Here is a 6,990-nt window from a genome sequence, read left to right as displayed (position 1 = left end):
AGATCCCGAAGGCACTGACAACAATGATGATAATAATGGCAACAATAATAATAGCTAATATTTACAGAGGGATTAGTCTTATATCCCTGATGCCTACTAGGCATTTTTACATTCGTTTTCTCATTAAAGGGAGGCTATGATTATGATTATTATTGTGTCTCTTTACAGATGAACCTGATGCACACAGAGATTTGATTACTTATTCAGGCTGGTACACGGTAGAACAAAATCTCTCTGAGTCTAGGGCTTTAGACCATTATTTTTTTTTCTCTATCTTATGCTTTAATTAAAAAAATTTTTTTTTAGTAGGGGAGTGACAGGATCAGATTGGAGCTTTTTTTTTTTTAAATCCTTTCATTCATTTATTTATTTATTTAGGCCACGCTTCGCTGGCATGCGGGATCTTAGTTCTCCAACCAGGGATTGAACCCATGCCCCCTGAGTTGGAAGCATGGAGTCTTAACCACTGGACTGCCAGGGAAGTCCCTAATTTAAAATTGTTGTGTATGTTTTATAATGTACATAATATATTAGTGGCATAGGACATGTTACAAAATAAACAAACATTAGGCACACACTGAAGTTTGGGTTCAACCTCAGAATTCAACCAGAATCTTAATTGACTGTAGACCCCTATTTTTTATGCTATCTTCCTAGAACTGGACCATCCATTCATGACAGCTGATGCAAAAGAATAAAATAAATGTCATGTAGATACAAGAAAAGTGGGAAGCCGGTTCACTGTCACAAAGACAAAGCCATTTTCATTTGAATATCACTGCCCAGATCTGCACAAGTCTTTTGTATCCCTGCTACATCTAACACTTCAAGGCTGAAAAACTATGGGCAAGTGGAGACAAAAACCAAATGCATCTTCAGAAAAAAATATTCAATAACAAGGGTACAAATATTTATCCAGGAAGTATCAGAAAATATCAGGCAAATTATCATTCTCTGATTTTATGTTTAATTAGAAACTGAATTATGGAAACACTCAGTTTATTATACACAAACAAACCTTTCAAATGAACAGTTTGGTTTGCTAACTGGAAATCAGCCAGTCTTTCCACCAAGCAATTATAAACAGACTCTAATCGCCTGTCTGGAAGTGAGATGCAAGCTTGCTGAGTCGAATACTGCTGCTGTTATTCTTTTTTTTTTTAAGATTTTTAATTTTATGTATTTATTTACTTATTTTGGCTGTGTTGGGTCTTTGTTGCTGCATGCGGGCTTTCTCTAGTTGCGGCGAGCGGGGGCCACTCTTCGTTGCGGTGCGTGGGCTTCTCATTGTGGTGGTTTCTCTTGTTGCGGAGCACAGGCTCTAGGTGCACAGGCTTCAGTAGTGGTGGCACACGGGCTCAGTAGTTGTGGCGCACGGGTTTAGTTGCTCCGCAGCATGTGAGATCTTCCCGGACCAGGAATTCAACCCGTGTCCCCTGCATTGGCAGGTGGATCCTTATCCACTGTGCCACCGGGGAAGTCCCTGCTGCTGTTATTAGCTTGGTGACATTAATAGTGTTTAGTAAGAGCCTCGAGGATTAGCACCCGCCAGCTGGGCTAATCTGACAAAGGCAATTGAAACCCCAAAGAAACAGGACATAATTATAATTTACACTGTGGGCAGCAGTGTAAGCAGCGCAACTGCTCCACGAGGCATTAGGGAATGTGGGTTGAAAGGGTCTGAAAAAATATATATTCTTTGACCCAGAAGTTCACATCCAGGAATTTATTTTATAGAATTAAGGAAGCCGTCAAAGATTTGGTTACAAGAATGTTCATCATCATGTTGTTTAAAACTGTGAGAAATTGGTTTAATCAACTGTATAGAGCATCTATACAATGGAGTACTATGTAGCTGTGAAAAAAGATGCTACAGAACTAGATACGCTGACGCATAAAGAAGAGACTTTTTTTTCAAAGAAGATCTGCAAATGGTAACAAACACTTTAAAAATGTTCAACATCACTAATCATTACAGAAATGCCAATCAAAACTGCAATGAGACACCATTTCACACCCACTAGGATGGCTACTATTAAAAAAAAAAGAAAAACCAAAACAGAAAACAAGTGTTGATGAGGATGTGGAGAAGTTGGAACACTTATGCGCTATTGGTGGGAATATAACAGGGTGCAGCCACTGTGGGAAACGGTATGGTGATTCCTCCAAAATTTTAACTTAGAAGTACTATATGATTCTGCATTTCCACTTCTGGGTATATACGCAAAAGAACTGAAAGCAGGGACTCGCTACAACATGGATGAACCTAGAGGACATTCTGCTAAGTGAAATAAGCCAAACACAAAAAAGGTAAATACTTTATGACTCCCATGTACCCTTTTCTGTAGAGCAGAGATCTGCTGATCAAACCAGCACAGGATTCCAATCGCCTCAGCAGTGACATTTTTCTAGGTACAGTAATGAACTGACATATTTCTTTCTATATCAGGTTCTTAAGATTTTCGTAATTATGAGTCAGTCTTTGAGTCTAATAACCTCTGAATGATATTATGTGCTGAACAATTAAATTATAATGGAACACAGATAGAGGTGCCTCGGATCTCCTTATCTCACATTTTAACTGATGGCGCGGTCATTATAAAATGACTAAGGGTGAGGAGTATGAGCGAGAGGAGTAGAAGACAAATACACCCCTTCTTCTCTCCGCAAAACCTTTCTAGCAACCTCTCCCCTCAACCATCCAAGCTATCTCCCAGTACTGAGATGTCGCAAGATCACCCTTGACTTAAACCCCAGTCTCACATGAATTACCACAAAGGCATCTTATTCTCTGATAACACATCTCACATCAGGCTCTGTAACTTAAGACTCCATGAGGGGGTACTTCCCTGGCACAATGGTTAAGAATCCACCTGCCAATGCAGGGGACACAGATTCGATCCCTGGTCCAGGAAGATCCCACATGCCACGGAGCAACTAAGCCCATGCGCCACAACTACTGAGCCTGTGCTCTAGAGCCCACAAGCCACAACGACTGAGCCCACATGCTACAACTACTGAAGCCCATGCGCCTAGAGCCCGTGCTCTGCAACAGGAGAAGCCACCGCAATGAGAAACCGCGCACCTCAAAGAAGAGTAGCCCCAGCTCGCTGCAACTAGAGGAAGCCCAGGCACAGCAACAAAGACCCAATGTAGCCAAAAATAAATTAATTAATTTAAAAAAAAAAAAGACTCCACGAGGAATCCTGTAGCCTTTCCAGCTTCACATGACGCCCCCTCCTCTCTGCTTTTGTTCATTTGGGTGTGACTTCACTTCCTCTTTGCACATCAAATAACTGACTTGTTTTCCAGGTCTGCAGAGGAAGACTCAGAGTGGGAAACAGAGATATTTTGTAGATCTTCTAAACTGACTCTCCACCTATTACGGACTGACTGTGTGCCACTCCACAATTACCAGTCCCCTGCTGTGCCCTTAGTATGAATTTTGATGTCCTCTGATGACCCTTATCAACATTCTCAAAGCCATACATCATGACCTGGATGCATCCCTAGAAAGCAAACACAGCAGAGTACTCATTGTCTGGGGCTACTGATCCCTTGGACTGTTCTCTGGGGCTGAATCAGATGTCAGCTCAAGGAGTTGCATTTCTACCTCCTTAAATTCCCTCTACAACTTTCCATAACATAAACTTTGCCTACTCACACTGTTCAGGAGTGAAAGATCATCAGGGTCTCAGGCCACAAAGGTCAGTTGCTATTTCCAGAAGCCTGGCATGGTACATGAAATGATTTAGGAGGAATATGAGAAGACTGTATGATAAAGAGGCATGCTATTAAATAACATTAAGTCACACAGTGTGACAATTATTCTCCATTCAATTACCCTTTGATCAGTTCTAGAAGACAGTCCCTGGTGAATTCTACCCTGTTTTTAATGCATCTCCAAGGCCTGCTAACCTCCACCTTGAACACAGAGAAAGTGGAACTCAAGCAGGTAACAGTATCTGGCCAAAATGTAATAATATTTTGTTTCATTTGTATGTAGTTTTTAAATTATCTTTTTTTCATGGTACGGGAGGCTTGTTTTCTATTTACTATAGTAAATAAAGTTTCCTTTTAAAATAAACTTGGTGAAGAAAGGGTGTCCATTTAAAGAAAAAAGCATTAAGTAAATAATAGTACAGATGGTAAGCACAGATGGCAAAAATGTGAAGACTGAAGCTGGGGTCCTGGTTTGGGGTCAGATGCAATAGCACAGGGATATCAGCTCGGTGCTTTGTGTCCCCCTAGAGGGATGGGATAGGGAGGGTGGGAGGGAGACGCAAGAGGGAGGGGATATGGGGATATATGTATACGTATAGCTGATTTACTTTGTTATACAGCAGAAACTAACACACCATTGTAAAGCAATTATACTCCAATAAAGATGTAAAAAAAAAAAACAAAAAAGAATGGCCTAGGTTTGAATTTTGGCTGTGCCACTTGGTAGCTCTGGGATCCTGGGCCAGTTATTTCACTTGTTTGAGGGGATAATCCATTCCCTAGGGAGTAGTTGCATGGATTAAATATGGAAGCGCATCACCGAGCAAGGTATGAGACTCATAAAAGCAGCCCACTCAATGGATACTTTTGGTATGACTATTGCCCCGCCTAACTCTGGACCACAAGCTGTGTTTGCTTTCCAGACTGAGGAGTCTGCCCCCACAAGGGTCCATCCCTGGCCACATAAGCAACACAGAAAAGGCTGTTTCTGCATGAGCCCCACACTGGCACGCCTGGATGCTCTCTGCCTTCATCTCTTCCATGGTTATCCATCAGTGGACTCTCCCAGCTCCTGACTTTCCCTCCTGAGTGCAGACAGCCCGATCTTTCCATTCATTTCTTCATTAATGGGACACGTACTTATTAAGCGCCTGTCAGGCACAGGGGAGACAGCACTGACCGTGGAAGCCAAGCCGCAGCTCTCAGAGCACCTCCACTGCGGATGAATGCAGATGAGCAGTAATCAACAAGAAGACACAGACATGGAACACTTTCAGATAGTTTGTGCCCTGATCTCCTCCTGAAAAGGACACTTGCTTACAATGTGAGAGCAGAAACAAGAAGGCAGAAGACAGCTTTTCCCTAGCTCAGCGGGGAATGTGCATGTCAGATGACAGAAATTTTTTGTCACTCTACACGTGTCCAAGAATGACCAAGAAAGTGTTTCGAGTATTGATTTGGGGGTTACAAATAAATTCTAGTGAGCAGACGTATTCGCAATATCAAATCTGCAAATAATGAGGACTAACTGTAAATTAGTGTGATGTGATAGAGAGTGAGGAGGAGGAGGTTTCAATTTTCAATGGGGAATCTCTCTGAGGAAGAGGTAACATCTCAGCTGAAACTTGAATGATGAGATGAAGCCAGTCATGTGAGGTTCAGGGGACACAGTGTGCCAGGCAGAAGGAGCAGCAAGAGTACAGGACGGGAGAAAGAAAAAAGCTTGGCGAGTCGGGGAATCAGAAAGGAGCAGCTGAAGTGTAGAGAGTAGCCCGTGATGGGGAGAGAGGCAGGAGATGAAGTTGCAGAAGTGAGGTTGGGGTGGGTTGGTCCTCAAGCCCACATAGATCCTGGCCCATCACCTATATAAAACTCAGATCTTCCTCTAGACAAGGGGCTCCTTTCTGGCCACCCCCATGGTCCTACCCTCAGCTCCTACCTCTGATAGACCCTCCCAAGTAGCCCTGGCTGGCTCCCCCTGGCAGCCCAGACCCTGCTCTCTCTCTACCTTGGGCATGCTAACAAGTAGGAAGTTCTTTCTTATGTATAACCTAAATCAGTGTTGCAACAATTCAAATCCATTTTCTGTTGTCTTAAGTAACACTATAGGGGAGTTACCATCACCATCCTTAATATATTACAATTCCTTAACATATTACAATTAGCACTTTCTGAGCACAAGCAATATGCTAAGAGCTTTAAGGGGAAAGGCTCAGAGAGGTTAAGTAACTTGTCAAAAGTCACACAGCTAAATGCTGCAGGAAGATTCAGACCCAGTTCTATCTAACTCCAAGCTGAACTCTTTCTGTTATGTTCTACTTCCCTCCCCTGGCTCTTCTCAAACGTACAGACTCTCAACACTTCTCTTTATGGATGGTCACAATAACCTGATTTATCTATATATAAACAACTAGGTGGCTTTTCTTGTTCCCCATACCTTGCCCTGTACAGGTTGAATCAAGAGTCAGTCTCTATACACACTACTATATACAAAACAGATAACCAACAAGGACCTACTGTATAGCACAGGGAACTATACTCAATATCTTGTAATAACCTATAATATAAGAGAATATAAAAAATATATATATAACTAAATCACTTTGCTGTATACCTGAAACTAACACAACATTGTAAATCAACTATATTCCAATATAAATAAATAAATAGAGTCAGTCTCTACGGCTTATTCTTATTTGCAAAGTTTGTAATCAGCAAGAGTCGGTTCAGTGTATAACCGACAGCATATTAATATTATTTAAATCCTGAAAATAGTAGATGTGAAATAACATTTGTTAAATGAATGACAAACCAGGAAGGATCACATTCTGCTAGTTTGGCTGAGGGGACAAATGACGTGGCATTTGTCAGGCAGTAGCCATGCCCTGGCATTTGTCATGCTGTGTCCACGTTGGGTGGACATTCTGCTACCCTTCAATAATTAGGTCATTTTCAATAAATAAAACTTATTCTGCTATAGAATTATTGGACCATACACTTCCCCAAGGTCTCTATGAATTATGCATATTATGCAGAGTTTATATTGAGGATCATTTCCCTGTGCTGAGTAATTGGACCTAAATATTGTGATAAGTCCATGCAGCCTTCCTCAATCAACAAATCTTGATATCCTTTCTCCCTTCTCCCCTTTTTATATCTTGGTTTCTGACTTTTCTCTTGTTTCATGCTTTTTGGCATTATTGTCCCTACTGTTTTATTGTAAAATGCTTCCAATCTTTGGAAATTGATAGGGTTTCGAATCAGTGA

The sequence above is a fragment of the Delphinus delphis genome, chromosome 15, assembly GCF_949987515.2.
Source record: "Delphinus delphis chromosome 15, mDelDel1.2, whole genome shotgun sequence".
Classification (NCBI taxonomy): domain Eukaryota; kingdom Metazoa; phylum Chordata; class Mammalia; order Artiodactyla; family Delphinidae; genus Delphinus; species Delphinus delphis.
This window is presented reverse-complemented; position numbering follows the sequence as displayed.